This window comes from Diabrotica undecimpunctata, chromosome 4 (genome assembly GCF_040954645.1).
Source record: "Diabrotica undecimpunctata isolate CICGRU chromosome 4, icDiaUnde3, whole genome shotgun sequence".
NCBI classification, from domain to species: domain Eukaryota; kingdom Metazoa; phylum Arthropoda; class Insecta; order Coleoptera; family Chrysomelidae; genus Diabrotica; species Diabrotica undecimpunctata.
Window position 1 is genome coordinate 65765174 of NC_092806.1, and position 23257 is coordinate 65788430.

At 31.3% G+C, this 23257-nt stretch overlaps 2 protein-coding genes across 5 annotated transcripts in view; one reads left to right on the plus strand and one right to left on the minus strand.

Annotated features, from left to right (window-relative positions):
• The window catches only part of LOC140439614 (uncharacterized), a 1046430-nt gene that overhangs the window by 494496 nt on the left and 528677 nt on the right, over positions 1–23257 (minus strand). The gene's annotated exons all lie outside the window — the stretch shown is intronic.
• The window catches only part of hdly (hadley), a 359652-nt gene that overhangs the window by 61432 nt on the left and 274963 nt on the right, over positions 1–23257 (plus strand). For both annotated transcript variants that reach the window (XM_072529637.1, XM_072529638.1), the window contains exon 2: positions 3669–3725. The gene's annotated coding sequence lies outside the window, so the exon portion shown is untranslated. The remainder of the gene's footprint in view (positions 1–3668; positions 3726–23257) is intronic.

Consider the following 23257-nt stretch of genomic DNA (forward strand, 5'->3'; position numbering starts at 1 on the left):
TTATAAAATACCTTGTGAATGCGATCAGTTTTATTTAGGTGAAACATCAAGGCCATTAAATGTTAGAATAAGTGAACATCAATCCTATATTAAAAATAGAGAATTTGATAGATCTCAAATATGTAAACATGCATGGGATAGTAAACATAGGGTTCAATGGAATGATTCAAATATAGTCCTAAAAGAAACGGATGGTAAAAAGAGAAAAATCAAAGAAGCGGCTCTAATTATGCTAAATGAGACCAATTGTGTCGCGAATTCCTCGGCAGAATGTAGTAGGATGTGGTTACCCATATTGAAAGAGGAAGTTATTAAAAGGAAAATCCCAGTATTGGTAAGTCAGTAACATATAGAGAATACATCATTTATGTTTTTTAAATAACAAACATATAAAATCGGAATTTGGTGTTTATTGAAGGTAAACTAAATGCACGATCAAATACTTACCATGTCGGGATAGTATTATGAGGTTTTTTCCTGGTTTTTCCCTCATAATTTACTATGGAATCACTAACAGGAGAATTTTACTGTCATCATGGCATGTATTTCTCTTTTTAAAGACGAATTACATGTTATGATCTTTTCTGGCGGATATTCTCCCGTTAAAGTTGATTTCATGTAATCGAATGAACTATCTTATAAGTAAAGTCGTCCCAGGAACGCAACTCAACAATATTGGCAATATTATTTTAAAGTCGTCTACTTTAAAATGTATAATGTATGTCTGAATTGTCAATATAGGTAGATGAGTCAGATAAAATTAAATTATTAGAAAAATTTTTCACTAAGTAACAAAAAACAAAATTTGTCTAATTTACTAATGTTTGTATTTTGAGAACGATTTCCGAAGTGGAAATTGAAACGTCAATAAACGTATTTTAACCTTTAATTGTGGCTTATTCCCATTTAAATAGTAATCAACTGTAACAATTTCATATACAACGTGTACAAGCTCTACCACCTAGAGAATATTTTCCGCCCCTATTTTTTTACTATTGGATTCTTCATATAGTTGCTTAAATTCCTAATTTTTTAAATGACTTTTTGGTTGACTGACAAGGCTAATTCGAAATTCTTATCGAAATGGAATCCTATAAGCTCATTTGCAGCATCATGTTTAGTAAATGTATGGCTCGAGATAATTGATGATGTTTTAATTGGTATAAATTTTCTTCCCACAACGACTTACAATATGCGAATATTACCTTAGTTTCCTACATAAAGAGTTACCCAATTTGAAATATCTTAGTGGCATACCATTTTTTTCTTAAAAAAGATTGAGAGCATTGCATACATGCGCACAAATGATAAATATTAAATTGTTAATTTCATGTTAAAAAATGCTCAATAAATACGTCTAAACACTTACCAAATTTCATTTCCATATCAACCGGTTTCAGAGCAATAAATAAATTTTCAGTTTGTAAGAAAAATTGAAAATCCCGTATCTCAGAAAACGAAGCATTTGCGGACATTCGTCTATATAGCAAACTTTTTATTTCAATTTTTCAACTCAATAGTCATTATTGTTTTATTCAGAACTATCCCTCGAAATTTGTTACATTCAATGACACCCTGTATATGAGTGTAGCTAAAAATAGACGCGCTGTTCATAAATTAACAGTGTTTGATTCAAGGACTTAAGATGATCTAATTCTTACTTATTAAGTTTTAACATACCTACTGGTAGACGTTTAGGGAGTGTACTAATCATGTACTCATTTATCTTTACTAATGACACTTTTAATGGCAGTTTGAAGCAGAGAAGACAGGGTCTTTTATGACCTCAGTCTTTATTTTATATGGAGAAAATGGGATAAAGGAAAACATCGTAGTAGAAAAAATCCAGAAACATTAATATACTTGGTTTGCTGATCTCTGTCCCAACTGTCTAGTAAATTTAGTAATTATTTTTTTGCTACGATGGCTACATTTTGACCAAATGGCAGTGGTTTGAAATTACTATACAACCAAGCATACGTGCCCATAGCCAATATTTAAACAAAAAAAAGATTCATTACAGGTTTATTAACAGAATAAAAGTGCACCCATTAAAACAAAAGTGTATTTTTAAAATTTTAGAGCCATTTATAAATTAGTATTTAGAAAAGGAGAGTGTTTAATAAAAATTATTAAATATACACCCTCATTATTCATAATTATTCTTCTTTTACTCCAGTAAATGACCGTCTTGGAGTGTAATTTTCCTCGTCACGATAGATTTGCTTGAAAATTTGGATTTAGGTTACTCTTACCCTCTACTCTACTTCTGGATTTGAACCCAGGGTTGTTTTTCTTGGGTACTAAAAGCCACCCGTTCTCTGGGATGAAAAAATATACGTTACAAGTAAGTCTGGAAATGGATAAATTGACTAATTTTTAACTAACTAACTAACTTTATTTTATAGGGTTTATTCACAAGCTAATACGTTTTGAGTTATTTGCTAGTGAAAATGTTCATTTTTCAAAATATAAACCATGTTTTTAGACGGTTGTTCACAAATAACTTGAAAAGTAAGTATTTATCGAAAAAAATTCTTAACAAAACTATAGCTTATAGTAGAAAAAAAAATGGTGTACTTATGAAGTCTGTAGACCCAGCCGAAGTTGTGTAGCTCATGAAAAATAGATTCTTAGTTGTTAAATTCCAAATCGAATATTTCAACGTAAAATATTTAAAAGATAAAGCACTTTTCAGGGAAAACTCATTGAAACATTTTGAAAGTGTTTAAAAAAGCTTTATTTTTGTTTTTTTTTTAGTTTTGAGCACCAAAACTAGGCGTGTTACGCTCAAAACAAATTTGGTCCCTGTTTTTTTGATGAAACCAGAGTGAAAATCACCCCCTAATTAGCATCCTAAATAAAATTAATCGTTGCTGCTTTATAATTTACTTTGTTTATGTATTGTTTATATGATCTATTATTTTGATTTTTTCGAAGTGCTTATTTTTGAAAAAAAATTGTTTTAAAATAAAAGAAAATTTTTTGAAATTATGAAAAAGTACCTTTTTTTCAAAATAACTTTAAAAGAATTAGTGACACGAAAAATCTTGAGAAGTAAAAAAATATAGGTTTTGATTTTCTGAACATATTGCTTTTTGATGTTTTCTGTAAGACAAAAATGGTTAAGAGATTGCTGTTAAAAGTTTGCATGCACTCATGATTAGTGACTCGTTAAATTCCTTTCAACTACAACCCTTTAAAAAAAGGGGTTTAGAAAAATTTATATAAATGATCTTATTGCCCCCAAAACAATCTACAAAACAGTTTTTTAAGAAGTTCATAGCTTAAAAGCTAACCGAGTTATGATAAAAAAACCAATCACATATTTTAGGAGATATTAGAACGTGTATACTGGAGCATTGTAATGTACACATAATGTGCTATTAAGGCACGGGCATACTTTCACCCATCCTTACAAAATATTAAGAGTTTTTGTTTAAGTTGAAATGAAATAAATTTTGATTTAAAAAATTATTGTATTTATAGTTTCAATGAAAAAAAAAAAAATACTATAACTATTTCAATTTCTTCGCAAGGGGTGGTTTTTATAAGAGTAGAAATTATGCGGCAAAAATTAAAACATTACAGAAATCTAAATTTAACGCCACTGTATACTTAAATTATTTAAAATTGCTTGAATTTACAATTATTATGTTTTTTTATAGGGATAGTTTTCACCCCAAACAAATAAAAAGCAACCAACGGCACAAGTTCAGTGAAGGGTAAGTAAAACCTTAATTAAAATTTCCATGCAAATCAGTAGAGACAAGGTATTCAATGACATTGTTTTAAGTATACCATTCTAGGAGGTGAGATTTAGGGGCTAAACTGTGATAAAACCTTGTTTTATGTTGTTTAATGTTAATTGACATTCATTCGCTTGATCAAAACATGATTTATTAATTATCCTATTTAATTTACAATCATACGATTTTTTTCTGATAGATGTAGTTTTTGCCCCTAACAAATAATAAGCAACAAACGGCACAAGTCCAAAAGTAAATTAGAGGGTAAGTAGAATCTAAATCCAAGTTTTCATGTAATTTGGTGGTGACACTGAAAATTATACAGTTTAGCCGTATTTCACGTTTATTTACTGAAGCATTTTTTAAATCAGAAAAGTTTGTAAGTTTATTTGAACTATAAATAGTGACAGGCAGAAATTTTTAAGTTGTATGTTTCCGAAGAATCTGTCAAAATATTCCCAAGCTGAGCGAAGGGATTATATCAATATATTGGTTATATGTAGATGATTGCTGTGTTGCATATCTATTATCCTGGATTTTGTCTTCGATATGTTGAAGTGCACACCAAAAATTTAACTTTCCTTTTCAACTAATCTGATCTAACCATTCGGCGTATGTATTTTTCTTGTTGTGCCTATTCATTCATTATGGACATCTTTGACTTTCTTTATAGTTACTCTAAACAGGTCGACATATTGAACTAAGTTCTTAGGTTATGGATCCAGGAAATATATAGTCTTCCCGCAGCTGTCTTACCAAACTTTTCCTTCAGTAACTAATTAAACTATATGGATGTCTCATTATTTTCCTTAATATGTCTAAGGGACTCTAATTTACATTTTTTTTATTGTACCAGTACTTCACGTTCTTTTCCCATGCAGCGGTGAACTTCTGATAATCTGTAGAACCATATCTTGAGCTCTTTCATAGACGTTTTCAAAAGAAATCAAGCCTCCTCCTTCGTATAGTAAATGTGGAGCTGCATTTTAACCGTATGTAAAATATTTGACATTTTTTGTTAGACGGAAGTTTTGACTTTTTAAAAATTTATTTTAATGAATGCTGATCTAAACTTAGCTATCTTTTGTTTTATCTATACAGAATGGTTAAATTCTTGTTGCTATTTACATTAGTACCCAGATATGTTTTAATAAAGATCACTGGAAAAATATCTATTAGCCAATGTAAAATACGACTTGATGCTGACGGCGGCGCTGATCACCAACTCCTGTTGCCACCCTAAAACAAAAATTAAAAGCGTGTGCTAGGCTTCGAATCAAAAAAATTTCTCAAATAAAAGATATACAACAATTTCAAGTCAATGAAATTAAAGATTGAAAAATATTTTACCAATCGTGGGCACTCATGATTCCGCACAGATTTGGCTATCTTTTAAAAATACCTTTATACAGATATTGACTGACTGACAGCAGTCTAATGATGACTCGACAAAAAAAGACCGAAAAAAGTATAGATGTCTGAAGATACTGTTGACCTCAGAAAGCAGAAAACTCAAAATTTCTGGAATTATGAACCCTCGCATTTCCAGTGACGACAGTTATCTAGAGCTATTCAGGCTGCTTGAAGATGGTACAATATAGAGAAAATGACAAATTACAGTAACGAATGCTTCGATAAACCTCACAAAAAAGTTTCTCAACAAACAGTTTACTGAAGCAGTATATCTAACAAATGACTGCAATTAGTGAAGAAATATCATGAATCATGAATATCAAATTATCCAAGCTGCTGAAGCTCAATGATGAAACATTTGCTAAGATTTTAATGACTATGGTAGTAACTCAGATATGTTTAGATCTCGACATTAGTTCACTTAGTACGACAGTAGTGCAATTTAAAGCGGCAGTCAACAGAGTCCGCATAGCCATGATGATTTCCAACCTTCCATAAGATGGAAGATAAAGCAGCAGAAGACAACGCGACTGTATCGCCTCCAGTAAATGTCGTTCCCTTGTTTTTGTGGTCTTTCCACTGATTGTCTTCCTATTAGAGGACCGTTGCTCTATTTGTTGCCATTTGGCTTATATGATCGTTCCATTCTATTCTTCTATTTCTTACCCAGTGCTTGATGTTGTCCACTATGCATCCATGTCGTATATCTGTACTTCTAGATCTGTCCCTTAGTGTTTTACCATCAATTTTTCATCTTTACTGTTTCCAACATTCTTTCTGTCCTCTCTGTGTCAGGTCGTGTTTCTGCCGCGATCAGTATTGGTCTGATGACTGTTCTGTAATCATTTCTTTTTCGATATTTTTATTTCTCCATATTGTTTTAATCAGACAACCTGCGGCTCTGTTTGCTCTCTTTACTTGATCTTCTACCTCCGTTTCGAGCTTTCCATAGCTAGATAATGTGATGCCTAGATATTTAAACTTCATTTTTAATTTTATTTTCTTACACTTTAGCTCCAATTTACATCTTAGTAAATTTGCTGTTATTACCATGCTTTTTGTCTTTTTTAGGGAAATTCACATGTTAAATTTTGTGGCGGTTATATTGAATTGATGCAGCGTACGTTGTAAATCATCTTAAATTTGAGAGAGTAGTATTACATCGTCTGCATAGCAGATTATTTTAAGTTGTTTTTCTTGCATTTTATCCTTTTTAGTTATTACTTTTTTTACTATTTCAACCATCATTAGGTTGAACAATAGAGAACATAAGAAATCTGTGTTTCCGTTTACTAGAATTCCTTCGTCCACATCATCTACGGCATGTTTAAAAATGAGAATATCTCTAAGATTAGAGCTGTGAGGTACGGTTGTCTTTTTAATCGAGTTTTTACTTAGAAAAGTATAATTACTATATATGTGGTATCCTAAAGTTTCTATAATAATATATTAACAATCAGTGGGAAAATTATTCCGGGAAGCAAAATATACTACACTATTCTGATTACAATCTACAATCATTATGCCGCTCTCTTCCAGTTTAAAAATAGATTTAATACCTAAACATCCATCCCCTTTAAAAAAATGACTCTCGGTCCTTTTTCCATAAAACAAAATAAAATATAGGTCATCCCGAGCCGATTATCGTGTTTTATTCCCTTGGTCGTTTATACATAAAATCTGCCACAATAACAACCGTCGGTGAGTGTATTATGTGGAATGAAGAGAAATTACCATTTTATGACGTAACACGTATGGAAATGGCTTACGTGTCGTCATAAATTTTAAAAGTTCGCATGGTTAGCAACAAGCTTGTGTCGAGTCCCGAATGAATTACATATGCTGCAGGAGACAATAAGACAGATATATGTGATTCTTGGTGGAGAGAAATGCGTGATATTGAATAAAAGTAAGTTTAAAAATAATCAAAACTTAAAATATATTTTTGTATAAGTGGTTATTATTTGATGTGTGATGGATTATTTGTAAAAAATTCATTAAAACAATTAATTATGGTTGTTTTTAAGCAGAATTGTGGATTAGGGATAAATATGTGGATAGGAGTAAGCATTTGTTAATCAACACTAAAACTGGAGCTCTAAAACAGTTTTTTATATTATTTTAATTGTTAAGGTGGTATTATTTTTTATTTAATGCTTTCTTAAACATTATGGCTAGACCTTGTTTCTGTAACATTTGTTTGTCCAAGGCTTTCTAATATTTGCTCGACCATGTTTCTAAATATAATTAACAAGATCCTTGATTTTGTTTCTGTACTTATTTTTGTATTATCAAATCTTCGTAGAAACGTGAAGAACGGTCAAAATGATCGATTCTAGGTTGTTGAGTTCACGCCAAAGTATTGATTAGCACTGTGTGCGGCATTACTCCCATTATATTTTATTGTGAAAGTCAAGCGTCTGGCTACAGATTTAGTCAGTCGCCCTATCGAACAGCCCTCTTACCCACGAAGAGCTCCTTAGGAAGTTTCGAAATCTAATGGGGGTAAGTCCGAAGGTGAAGCAATATTTATGAGGAATACATTCCAACGAATATTGAAAATGCAAGTACTGATGACCTAGATTCGTATGATAACAAAATGGAAGAAGAATCACAGCCAGGTAATGTAATTTACAATTAATGCAATTATGTATATTGTAGTAAAATGATATTGTATATAGGGCTATCTAAGAGTATAAGTAGCGCTGCTGCTGACTGCCGCATTACTACGAAGTTGCAAACGGAAACAAAATAGAAAAGCTACAAAAAAAAGGGCAAAAAACCTGTCATTTTAAAGAAAATCGTGCAGTTGGCTATAATGAAGTGGCTGAAACTGCAATCAAAAATATGAACTATATTTCTAAAAATGGAATAGTCTGGAATCTTGCTCAGATAGGGGAGAATAGTGACGGTCACTTATCACAATAGAATATTTAAAAGGATAAATCAGGTCTAACAGAGTACGCACTGCGAAACGTTGAGAATTCGTTAAGTCCTTGGCGGGTTCTTATTGACAAACAAATTGCTCCACCATATAGTGAAGTGTTCAGAATCTGAAGCTTATTGGCAACTAGAAATCAAGGCCTAGTCGATAACTAAAGATGAAATGAATGTTTTTATTGCGACTATTCATACTCGAGGTGCGTTTGGTGAAAAACCTCCGTTTTTTTTCTCAAACCATTTCTCGTGGTAGATTTCGGGAAATTATAAAATTTTTGCGTTTTGACAAAAAAATCAAAGAAGCCAGCGAAAGAATTGCATTCTTTCTTATAAACCTGAAACAAACTAGACTGTTGACGAACAGGTATTCCCTACCAAAGTTAGGTGTAGATTTATTTAATACATCTTCAACAAACCTGACAAATTTGGTATTAAGTTCACATCGAAGGTTATAATCGAAGTACTTCCCAAACGGTTTTGCGTATTTAGGTAAAGACGACACGCAATCGTTGAACCAGTATTTACCATAATTCGTTATTTTACATTTGTTGCACCCTTTTTTTTAAGAAGGGAAGAAATGTGACTAAAGACAATGTTTTCACATTATTAGCTTTTGGAGCAAAATTACGTGCTGAAGATATCAGCATAGTCGAAACAAAACCGTATTAGAAAGAAAGTTTCACTTTCACCATGAAGAAAAACCAAACAAAAACGTGTTGTTGCTAAATTGAATGCATGCTACAGTAGACTAGGCTAATGACAATCAAAACCTTCCAGAAACTCTCAAGTTTTGTAAAGAAACGAAATTGGGCGTTGACGTGATCGTCGAATGGCCAGAAAATATACCACCAAAGCCGGATCACGACTAAGGCCAGCATCAGTATTTTATAATATATTGGACCTTGTTTCCATAAATGCAAGCAGTTTATACAATATGCAAACAGGCAAAAAATAGACGTCGAGATTTTATCCTTGAGCTAGCACAAGAGCTCTGTGATGAATACATTATGCAACGTAGTCCAAGAACGAAAACCGAAGTCATTGATACAGAGGCACTATCAATATGCAAATCCTCTGCCGCTAGTTGGAAACTAGGAATTTAGGAAAAATTTGTTTCATTTCAATACTACACCAAATTAGTATCTAGTAAAATCCAAATAAGTATACCGCAACTACCACCATCATCATTCTAGCTTTACAACCCTGCATGGATCCTAGCCTCCTAAAGAGTTTCTCTTTAGTCCTCCCTATCTATCACCTTCCTCTGCCTAACACGTATTTCCATATCTCATGTCTTTATAGATGTAATCAAAGAGCCTTGTTCTGAATCTTTCCCTTCTTCTTCGATTAAGGGACATTTTTCTAGCTGGGTCATTCTGTTCTATCCGCATTAGATGCCCTATCAACCTCAGATATCCTATCTTAATATATTTTATGATATCTGATTCCTTGTATATCCGTATGTCCAAGTCTCTGAAACATATGTTAGGACTGGCCGTATTATTATCTTGTACAGTTTTAGATCTTAGAAAGAAGTTGAGCCCAAAATAGCATATTTTGGCCGTACAAATTGTGCAGTTTATCTCTACTGTAGTATTACACAGCAGTGCAGTGTTAACGAGCGCTTTTAGGTATACAAATTCTCCTCCACATTTGACACAGTGAAAAAGTCTATTACTGTATGTCTTAGAGTGTCCATACAATTGGCATCTGGTACACTGGACAATATTATTATTTTTATACCGTGGCTCAATAACTATTTTTGCGTTGTTTATAAATTGAATTTCATATATTTTTTTATTATTTTGATTAGGTTCTATATCGAAGTAGAACATCATTAGAGGGTCCTTAATTAATCTGTGTTTTATATTTACATTTTATATTTATATTTACTAAATGCCCATGTTTTTCTATTTTACATTTTATTACATTAATGGGAACTGTATGACGTAGATTACGAATTACAATCTCTTTCATTTGGTACGTATGATGCACAATTTTTTGGCTATTTACCAGTTTTCGATATGTTTCAGAGTCCCAGGAATATATTTTTATTGTGTTCATTTTTAATGCTGAACAAGTGTACAATAGTATGTCTCTGTTTTTGTTACTTCCGATAGGTTATTAACCATTTTATTGTATTCACTAACACCATATATAAAATTGGTGGATGTTTAGAGGTTGCTGGATTTTCGTTGGTATTTCCTGTACTATTATTGTGGTCGTTTTTATTTTCATTTTGTAGAATCTGAAATTTATTGCTGGTTACTACCGTGTCTTCGTTTTCTCTTAGTGTCAGAAGATTAATTTTACGGTTTTTGTTACTAGGTATGTTGTATAGTTTGCCATTCGTGGATGCCCGATGACTCAATGTCGCTGATTTCTCCTGAAGATTTTTTACTTTGTAATGTATGTGGCATCTCAATAGAATCAGAAGCTTCATTTTGATGTGAAGATAATGTGGGATTTATTATAGGATTGTATTAACAGTTTGAGGAAGATTGTGATAGTACTTGGTTAGGAACATAATATATTGTTGTTGGAGGGTTGTTTAAAATTTGTGCTGAATTTGTTTGTAAATTTTGTGGAAAAAGGACATTTGGGCAATCTGGTTAAATTTGATGTGGCTGATATTAAATATTTATAGGTTGACCATTAACAGTAGCAGTATAAAAAGGAATACTCACCGATAAATCTGGTGGAGCACTCATTTTAATTGTTTAAACTGTATATTTTAATTTTTAAAGTTTATAAATAGTATATCCACTTGATACACGATAATGACGGTAAAAACGAGGCCGGAGCCTGTTTTTAATCACCACTATAAACTTTCGCCTAATTCGTATCAATGTTTACAGGTCGAGAGTTAAATGAATACCATCAAAAATGCATGAGAAAAATTCTAAAAAAAATTAACTTTAAGTAAAGTTAATTGTACTACAAATCACAAAATTTATTCCAGCTTAATAAATTTAATTTCAATACATCTTCACATATTTAAGCGATGAAGATAGTTTGTTTCACTGTATGTGGCCGAATAAATTTAAAATTTAAATGGGGTGTCTTTATTAGAATCCATAATAATAAACAATATATCCTATAATCAGATTGTCACATAAAATAATAACCTTGGAATTGTATTGAGACACAACCTAAAAAAACAGACAAGAGTAATTATAAGTGAAAGAAGTGATTAGTAATAGATTAAATAGTAAACAAAAAAAACCGTTCTATTTTGTCATTTAAACCATATTAACCGAAAAACTTGAGACATGTTATAGATAATACTTTGTTTCATTATTTATGACTCACTTTATAATATAAATTTATTTCTACTTTAGTATTATCCAATGGGTATACTTTTACTATTTATGGCAATGGACAATTTTACGAAAATGTAAATATTTTAACAACTAGTGCACAAGATAAATCGTTAAATTTTATGAATAATTGTTTATGTAACGTAAAAGTTTCATTCATGCCTTAATATCTCGTATTTGCCAAACGGGATTCCCAACCACATAGATAAATTATATGTTGCTAATCATTATGTAAACAGTGTCATATTTGCGGCATCTTAAGAATTCAAAACACCTCTTTAAGGTGTTATTACTATGCGGTGTATTTAATAATTATGTTTTAATTTTCAGAAATACGCATTCCAAATAAATAATTAATGAACATAGTATAACGTATATAACAGATGAATTTTTGTGCCCGTTATAAAGTTCCCATTAAGAAGGTACTTATTTTGGTTTGACTATACGGTGGTTTTGAATTTTTGTTTCAAATTTATTAATCCAAGTAGGTCTGCGACCTAAACTAAATTACGCTAACGGATCGAATCGACCTATGAATGAGCAGTACGAGAATAGATGGGGATAGGTACCTTTTAGAAGCTTAATATAAATATATATGATGTATGAAATAAAATATGATACGATGGGAAAAACCAATGACTTTCACTACTGATTGTCACATAAATATCAATGTAAACCAATAGTATTTTGTATATAAGACAAATAACCTTGAAAGTCTTGGTACTCGATACAACAACAAATAGTTTTGATAGCAAATTGTGCAGGTAGTACTTTACTCCTGAAATAATATCATCCGCTATCGAAAACGACGTCTAATTCGACATACAGAAACCACAAACGTACTGATGATGGCGGGGCAGCCTCTAACCCTAACTAAGATACGACTGTCTTGCTTTGCCGATGAAACGACTCTGTGGTACTACCTGCAAAAACGTTAGTTCAAGAAATGTTTTTTACCAGTTGACGCCACGTGTAGGCATCGCAAAGCGATCGGCAATTTGAACAAAATCTACTAATTTGATGCTTTATTGTTAACATACAATGTATGAAAGAACAGTCTTTTGTTTGCAACAATGTATTAACAACCGTCTATTGTTCGAAAGCGTCTGTGTTTTTGTGTGCAAAATATTGGCTAACTATATGGGGTGAGTCCAAGTTAGAAAAAAATATTTTAACAATGTTTATATACAGTTGCGAAATTGCAACAGGGTATCAAAATAAGATTATTCATTAACTACACCATCATACTTAAAGATGAAAATAAGTCGATTTAGTCTAACTTACCTACACGTAACAGAAACTGTAGATTTAAGTTTAGAGCACAACAACAATAACGAACTGATAACAACTAACTGGTTTACAGAAGATATTTGGTCCCGAAGAAATCTAAATTTTAATACCAACGCACCTATAACCCATAAAAAAAGTGTTTAGACTGAAAAGAAAGTAAGCTATCTAGCCCACAATACCATTTTCAAAATCTAAAAAAATTTAAGAGATTAAAAAAAATAATTATCCATCAGAATTTTACAACCATCTAATTAAAAAAAAAGAAGTTGCATTATCAGATTTAATTTCAATACCATTCCAAAACAAACCCAAATCATACCTAGCTATAATAATAGTATTGCCACTAAATCAAACAAACACTATATATCCTTACCATACAAAAATGTATCATCTTCTGGCTTTACAACCCTAGGTGGGTCCTAGCATCCTCAAGAATTTCTCTCCAGTCGTCCCTATCCATCGCCTTCTTCTGGTAAATATGTATTCCCATATTTCTCATGTCTAAGTCGATGTTATCAAGGTATCTTGTTATGGGTGTTTTTGTTTTTCGCTGGCCAATAGGTCTATCAAGGAGCGTTTTTATAGCTGGGTCATTTTACTCCATTCGCATTACATGCCCTATCCACCGCAGACGTCCTATCTTAATATGTTTTACAATATTAGGTTCCTGGTATATTCTATAAAGTTTGAAGTTGTATCGTCTCCCACACTCCATTGTCATTCACTGCCCCATAGATTTGCCTTACAACTTTTCTTTCGAAATATCTTAACATGTTTTGTTTAGTTTTTGTCAGAGTCCAGGTCTCCGAACCATATGTTACGACTGGGCATATTATTGTTTTGTACAGTTTTAAAAAAATGTATTCTCTCAACAAACGTCGAAAATGTTGACAAAATATGGCATTAATGTTAGACATAAATCATCAAAAACATCCATAAACAAAACCCAATGTTAGTAAAGATCGTCAGTCGGATGTTATTTATAAAACAAATTGTAAAAACTGCAATTATTGAACATATTTTGGGCAAACACACCAATATCTGCATAGAAGGGTTGTTGTGCACAAACATAATGTACAAATCACCAAATTAGACAAAATAGCCCTAGCCAAACAGTCTCTAAAAAAATAGCCATTCTTTTGATTTTGAAAATATATAGTTTTTGGACAAAGAACAAAACTACAACAAAAGATGCATTTGACAGGGAGTTTTTTGTTTGTAAATGGATGAGCTATTATCTTTAAACCCTTTGTCTCTATCTGACAAAATTTCTTAAATAATAATGAATAAGTCAAAAAATTTGAAGTTTTGACCTATAGTACTTTCAACAAGTTTTATCTAGAATTTTATACAGAATCTAAAAATGGTAATAATATACAGGTTATTCCATTTAAAATAAACTTACTGTTCACTTCAGGTATAACCGGAAATAGCATTTCTGTCAAAGTATTTTTTTTAAGTTCGTCACCCCATAAACCAATTTTAAAGTAATTAATTTTAAAATTTTAAAGAAATAAGTAGTAGTTTCCTTCGATATATAGGTAATGTAAGCTCGTCGTGACACACACAGGAGGTGATTCTACAAAAAAAATACGTGTGTGGCAGTTCAGTGGGACTGCCGGTGGAAGTTACACTTCTATACACGCATTCGCCGTTACAAATTTATTTGGGAGTCAATCTGGACAATCATTACACATGTAATACTATAGGTAAGACATAGCAGAAAGAGAAACAGAATTAATAACAACCTACTAACAATTAATAAACAACATTTGACCTGTAACAGGAGTATAGTAAATGAAGGATTAAATAAATATTTTGATGAAAATGTATATTTTTATTTTCATATATGTATGAAAGGAGTTGAATGCAAAAATTTTTTTACACATACTCTGCAGTAAAATTTATTGTTAAAGGACAGGTTGGTATATAAACATATGTTTGAAAATACTTTATTTGTGAGATACGGGGTGTTGAAACTTTTTGAGGTTATACTTCTATACGCGCGCTCCACGTTGGAAATTTGTATGGGAGTGAATCTGTAAAATCATTACATATGTAAGATAATGAGTAAGAGAGAGACAGAAAATATATTTTCTCTCTCTTCGTCTCTCGAATATATAAAAATGTTCCTTTTGTATATATAATTTAATATTATATATATTATATAAAGATATATATACATATAATATTATATATACATATATATATATATATATAATAAAATATTTATTAATATTATTATTTATGTGATATGTTTTGTATTATTTATTAAATGTTTATAATTATAATAGTAAAAGAGAAAAACTTTTCTTTCATTCTAAACATTCATGAATTATAATAGTCTTTTGTATTTCAAAATAATAATCTCAATCAATCACTGTATGATCCAGAACTGTCAATTACGTTTGTGTCATGTCCTCGGTAGTATAGTAGTTAGTATCCCCGCTTGTCACGCGGGAGACCGGGGTTCGATTCCCAGTCGGGGAGGACTTTTTTTATTAATATTATTACATGGTAAATTAAACATATATGCGTAAGTAGAAAAGTTATGTATATTATTGTCATTTTTAAATACTTATGAATATTGCATTTTAATTTGTATTGTATTATTATATTAAATTATGTTGCACTGTACTCTAGTGTATTTTTATATTAATAACAAAATATACAATGAATTTTACTGCAGAGTATGAGTAAAAAAAATTTGCATTCAACTCCTTTCATACATATATGAAAATAAAAATATACATTTTCATCAAAATATGGATTCCATCCTTCATTTACTATACTCCTATTACAGGTCAAATGTTGTTTATTAATTGTTAGTAAGTTGTTATTAATTCTGTTTCTCTTTCTGCTATGTTTTACCTATAGCATTACATATGTAATGATTGTGCAGATTGACTCCCAAATAAATTTGTAACGGCGAATGCGTGTATAGAATTGTAACTTCTACCGGCAGTCCCACTGGACTGCCACACCCGTTTTTATACAAACTGATAATTTAGTTATGGCTCTGAAACCGATTAAGATAAATTTGCAAATACAATTTGGTGGATTGTTTGGCGGATACTCATTTTTTGGCATAGGTATAATTAGGAATTTTATATTATCATATAAGTAATGGTCTGAATTATTTTAATATATTATCAAAAACTAACTAATTCCATATCATTAAATCAGAACAATAGCAAAAATAAACACTAATAATTTTTTTTTAAATAGATGCAAAGCTGCAACAAACGTCCAAAATGGCGTACTTTTATGTTTAGACGTAACACAAGATTCAACTTTCTGATTTAATGATTCTCGTCTTTGTGCAAATATTTGTCATGTATTTTTTTATTGTCTCACACGGCTATAATTGGATTCCTTCAACATTTTCATGTTTTAAATCCATCGAACAGGCCAAAGTTTTGTAGCTCCCCTACCTATCCGATTATATGGATAAACTGTATCTAAGGGCACACTAAAATGGGCTAGTGCACCAACATGCATGAGCCATAAGTTTGTGTTAGCTGTAGAGGAATTTCCCAAAAAGAATAGTTAACTCTTTTTGTAGAAAAATAAGACAAGTTTCACCAGCCATTAAATGATCATCACTTACTTCAAACCATATATTTACTAGAAACTAAACATGAGCTTTAAAGATTTCAGGTGGATTTTCCTTAGCTCATAAGTTATGGAAATTGCGTATAGAATATTGTCCAAAAGTAGCCCCGTAAACAAACAAAACGCCACTTAAAAAATTATGATCCGTATGATGAAGAATCCATTGGAAAAAATCCGTAAAAGTTCTCTCGGTGTAGAGTTTGCACAAGTTGTATGCATATAAAACGGTTACAATTGATATCCTTTAAGAATTTTAAATACAGTAAAATTTCTTATATTCAATATATTGATAATTTTTCTAGAACTTTTTTCTAGTAACTCCGAAATTAAACCGAGAACTGCTTCTTGTTCTTGCATAATTCGTACTAATCGAGGGCGCCCGCAGTCAGCCGTTTGTTTCGTAAATGTGCCCTTTTGGAGCAAGCGTGGTGAAGATGAGCTAACGTTGTGTGATGGGGCACCCTATGTCCTGGATATAACTCAGCATACAATTGTTAAGCTTGTCGATAGTATCAATTACTTCGACCATAGACAAAATGCAATTTGTATAATTTTTCATTCATTTCAACAAAAGAAAAATAATTCCTAAAAATAATGTTATAGAAAACTAAAATCTTAATAATCAAGAAATGCTAATTTGACAATTTCTATTAAAAAACCGCCCCTTACATGAATAATAGTTATTAAAAATTTAAATATCTCAGTACCATACAATTTTTTTCTTGAGAAAAATTTTACCTCTTTCAAAAAATTCATATTTTTGACAAATCGGATATATGACTGAAAAAATATCTGAGGATTATTAAAAATATTATTATATAGATAATATAATAATATCAATGACGTAAAGATTGTGCTATGTTGTCCGTAATTGGTACAAATAATCGAAACATCTTCACGACAAGTTTGAGGAGACAATCCATAATTAATTTTAACACGTTTTCACAATAGTTCCTGCCGAGAGCGGAGACGGTCGCTTCCAATGGGAATAGTTCGCCTTTGTAGGTGATTATTGAGGTGTTTATATTTAATTAGCTTTGAAATTTTCGTCTTAATCGAGAAGATTTTGAAAACGCTGCGACACAACTTTAGGACGGCAACAAAGGAATGTTTTTGTTCGCATTTTTAAATAAAATTCCCTTAAATAGCATTAATTTTCTGACTATGAAGCGTTAAATCGTTTGCTTGTAAAACAAAATTGCCAGTGAAAAGCGCTAGACCCGGTCTAAATAATTAAAAAGTTTTTTAATACTAATTGTTTCGGAAAAAAAATAACATGAAGATTTTTAATTTAAAAGAACATTTCTAAATTTATTTCGAAAAATTAATTTTTCAAACCTTACTACTAACTGTTTTATAGCGTAGTGGTGTGTAGCAGTTTAGTTTCTCAAACTCAACCTTATATAAGTTGAAGGAAACTGTCACTGAACAGTTTTTCTAAATGTTTTGTTACTCTCTTTAATATTTGATTATTGTAAACTACATAAAAATATATTATTATATATTTATATGTAGTAATTAACAGCCAGCCTTCTATCAAATATCTTAATTAACAAAATAAAATCATACACAAAAAACAAAATCATAAATGAGTAACCAAATAAGGAATAGGTACCCTATTCACATATTAATAACAAAAATAGAACTAAACATCTATGAGAGCAAATAAATTAAAATAAGAAAATTGTGAAAAATGAAAGAAGTAGCCTAGTTCACTTGCAGAAGTGAGATATCCATGTATCAAACTCTGGAACAGCACAATCATAATGAACCCAGAGCCCGCACAATCTGCACTTAATCCAGTTTCTCCACTGTTATCTGTAAAAAAAATCTTTGGCAAAACATACATTTAGCATCAGCAGTGTTAGCAGATTCTTGGCCCAAAAACTCGCCAGGCTCACTGTCTGCATTAAACTGGAAAACGTGCTGTTTCTCAGAGTCATAAATCTTATTTTTCTTTGTTCCTTTGTTTCTCTTCGGAATATTTATTTTATTTTTTGTCCCAGTTAATTATTTACTTTTGCTTCTGGTCTCTTAAAATTTTTATTTAATAAATTATTCTTGTAGGGTGAAGATGGGTGAATGTTATGACAGCTGCTACGGCAATTTTCTTTCTTTGTTAGACACTTTTCTTTATTTCTCGGCACTTGACTTATAGCATACCGAGACGCCAGATTTAGAGTGCTCTGATTAAGCCCAGATGTTTAAGGTAGCGGTTAAACATATTTATATAGTATAGTTATACAATAGCCCTTTTTTCTGGTACCAGTATTTCTACTAGGCCTTGACCAGATTCAGATCTTGATACCAGCGGAATAATGTTGGTTTTACAACTGTTACTTACAACATTTTGTTGCGCAGCTAGTCCATATTACTTAACACATTCGATGTTTGTACTTTCAAATGGGATCTTTCAAACAGCTCCACGATCATATGGACTTAAAGGTTTGTTATTTTTTCTAAACCACATGTATATTTCCTTACTTTAGTATGTTTTTAACGGTCTCTTAAAAGTCTTGTGTAACGGCTGCAGTTTGTATGTAGATGTAAAGAAACGATGTCCACGTTTTTTCCCTAGCGATGTCTATAATATCGATATTACGAGTATAACTATAATGTCCATCTAGAATGAATAAAACCTTCAATTCAGCAGTCAAGTTAGTGTGTTGAATGAAGTGTTTGAACCAGTCTGTGAAAATGTTTATTTGAATCTACTCTGATGGATGTGTAACTAACTCTAAATGATCCTGCGCGACGGCTACTCATTTTTTAATTGGTAGAAGAATAAACGGTAGTACAAAATGACCTGTAGCATTTATGCAAACAACTGTTGTATTAAGAAATTATCTTTCTGCTAAAATAAGTGATGCTTCTAGTATTTCCCTCTATGACCGAGGATAGATGGTATCTTACTCCCTACTATTGTAAGGTCAGATTCATCCACGTTCTAAATACGATTTGTTGGATAGCTATTTTTAGTGTAGAAAAAATCTTTATTTATAAAGGTTAAAAAAGTGTCCTTATTAAATCCAAATACTCTGCCTAAGGATGTAGCAGTTGGTCTTCTTATTGAAAGTTTCTCTTTATGATGATATAAAAATAACGTCAACCACTTTTTTTCAGCCACACCTGATTAAGTAAAGGGATTCTGAAAATCTTGTCTTTTTGCTAGCATATACGCCATACGTGGTCCAGATGATACACCAACTGAGTTGCTGAAACTCATGGAGGATGATAACATAAAAGTAGTAGTAAGATTTTTTAATTCAATAGGTATATAATACCCGAGTGATTCCCACAGATTGGCTCAAATCCATCTTTGTCGCAATACCTAAAAAACACAATGCGGGAAAATGCTCAGAATATCGATTAATTAACCTAATGAGCCACACTCTTAAAATTTTCCTGAAAATACTTCACAACAGAATTAGACGCAAATGCGAAGAAGATCTCGAAGATACCCAATTTGATTTTAGAAATGTTATGGGAACCAAAGAGGCACTTTTTGCGCTTAACATCCTATTTTAAGAATGCCGTGACCAAAGAAAAGATGTATTTTCATGTTTCGTGGACTTATGTTTACTCGAACCAGTTATTTAAAAAGGCACTTGAGACACAACCATATGGAATAAAAACCAACGGGGAACTACTTAATGTAATTAGATATTCAGACGATAGAAGGTCTCCGAATTGTGCCTGATCGTATTCACGAGGTAGAAGAGGAAAAAATGTGCATTAAAGTAATCTCAAACAAAACCAAATTTTTAGTATTTAGTCGTGACCCACATCCCAATGCAAAGCTTCAATTAAACGGAATCCAAAATGAGAAAGTTCACAAAATGACGTATTTGGGAACTGAGATACCGGGCCAACTAGATCCAGACATAGAAATAAAATGTAGAATAGCAATACATAAAACTACTTTTATAAAAATTAAGTCATTTCTTTGCAATAATCATCTTAGTTAAGTACTAAGACAAAGAATGGTTAAGTACTATGTTTGGTCCGTACTTTTGTATAGTGCAGAAATGTGGACGCTAAAAGTATCGATCCTGAACAAAATTGAAGCATTGGAAATGTGGGTTCATAGACGAATGCTAAAGATACCTTGGACAGCAAGGAAAACGAATGAAGAAGTTCTAAGGAGCGTCAACAAAGAGACCTGCTAAAGACTGTTGAACATCGAAAAATGTCATATTTGGGACATATAGTTAGGGGAAGTCGATATAAAATATTACAACTGATCCGTAAAGGCAAAATATAGGACCATAGAGGTGTAGGAAGAAAACAAGTTTCTTGGTTAAAAAACATTCGTGAATGGACTCAGATATAAAATGCAGGACAATTATTCCATATTGCAGAAGATCGAGAAGCCTTCGCAATGGTGATCGCCAACGTACGATAATTCTGATATAGCATGCGAAGAAGAATAGCGAAGATCAGTTTTTGTCAAAACGGTGTAATTTGCTCTCCATCATCAAGATGTATTCTACAAGCTAACTTTCCAATTGGGAGCCCTAATGTAGTGGCTGCTGTAAAACGATAAAACAGAACACGCCTGCAACTCGTGTCGTTCGCGCAACTGATACAAAGGTGTGACTGCGAGAGTAAATAAAATCAGTGGAATAGAAGACGATCATGTTATGACTTTCAAACTTATATTTTAGGAGAAATCAAGGTATGATATATTAGGATACTATTTCATATTTGGTTTTACTTTCGTCTATGAAAAAAAAATAAATAAATAAAATTCATCTTATTTAACATTTCAACATAAGGCATAATTTTTCCGAAAAGAAATTCTTTCACGGTATAATTTGTTTTATGTTTTTCAATACGCTTTAAAAATATTAAACAAATATTTCCCACTCTCTATTCTGCTCTGTGTGTTGGAACTCCGTTAACAGTCATTCAATTTTTCTTATATTTTGTACTTGTTTATGAATATACATAGTATATTACTCGAGATAATTTATGGATGGAACATTGAAAGGGCCAAAAAGTGATTTTAGGCGATAGTAAGCCGGTCAAAACACAAGGACAATACTAAAGACTCGTTGCTTATTATCGGGAGCGTTTAGGGTGTGTATGTATATGAATAACAGAAAGATAACAGTTCCATCGAAAACTCCAAGAAACAATGAATGCTATGAAACTGCAAATATTTTTAAGAATTTATTAAGGACATAAATTATATTATAAAAAATATTAGTTCATTATACCTATAAACTAAACTATTAAGATTAATCTGCTTACCTATATAATGCAGAAAAATAGTCAATAAAATAAAATCATAAAAAATAATAAACTTCAAAAAAACTGTTTTTACCAATTACTATTAAATACTGGTATATACTGACAACCGATAAAAGAGAACCCTTTTGGGATAAATCCCAGAACGTTTTCGGAATAAATATTCCATCTTTAATGCTGCTACTAGGTATACATGTTTAAAGACAATAATTATATGGGTGGAAACCTTTTAAATGTTATTTAATTGGTATTAGGATTACATGGTTACTGATAATTTCATAAAATGGTAAATTTTTTTAACACGTACCTATATCTAGTAGCAGCACTTAAGATGGAATATTTATTCCAAAAACGAACGATCTGTGATATAGCCCAAAAGGGTTCTTTTAATAAGAAATTAACTTGTTCCTTGTGGATATTTATAGATATTATTTTTAAAAGAATCTACTCTGTTGACGTAAAAATTACAATAGGTTTGTTACAACACAACGGAAAACCGTCATTAAGCGTTCAATAAGCGTTATTGATCGTTCATTGCCTAGTCAATCCGATTGTCCCAACAAAAATTTTGATCGTCCAATAACGGTTTCGTAACGATCATTTAAGTAATCGAGCCAATGCAAGGACTCGTTGGACTGCCGTGCACACTAGAATTTTTTTCTTTAAATTTTTTGGGCTTCGATTATACAATCATTTATTCAAACACTTAGATTTTATAATACAACTGAAATTTTCAGTTAAAATAAGTTAAAATAATACATATTCACGTACTTATAATAGACTTGTTATTTATTTATATAGTGACGTAAGTAACTTATAATTTTATAATATAACTGACGATGAAGGAAATAGCTAATATAAGTTAGAGTATTTCTTCTTTAAGAGTATAGACTCTATTATATAAGACTCTAAGTATTTAAGCAGAGTAAACAGCTCTCTTTGTGGTATATACTATTTATATAAGTTTATTTATATATATACTCACTCTATAACGAACACGGTTATTACGAGTTTTTGCTTATAACGAGGTACATTAGATGTATCGTGAAATTTTTATTGAATTATAACCCTTTACACCGAGGTAAATTTGCTTATAACGAGAGAAAATAAGATTGAAAAACGTGTTTTTTTACGTTTTGGTCCGACCGTAGCTATTAATAAATACCCTTTTTAACTGCCGTTCGCAATAAACTTCGTACAATTTATCATTCTTAGTCGGAAATATACAATTTATGATTCACAAGTGTCATTGTAGGGGGTTGACCATTCACACCTAATAAAATATAGGTCCTAATAGACAAGATGTGGAAAGTGTTTTGAAGGTTGTCAGAAACTTTATCCAAAGAAAAAACGCAAATGTAAAAGCATAAAACTGTTTTACATCTTTAGAAAATATGATAGATACAATACTGGACAATTTAAACCAGTTAAAAATGACAGATTTCTTGCAATTTAAGACGCAGTAGTTTATGTTATTCTTAAAAATACGCTTTATACAGATTTACAGAATACAGATTTTTTGTTTTACCGTATATCATTGACAATAAAAGTAAACAACTCTTTTTGTTTTAATCTATTTCATTAACAATAAAACTAAACAACTTTTTTTCAAAAACGCCATTCAAACAATATTTATTAACATCTTATATTGCTCCAAATGGCTTCACTATAGAAAGT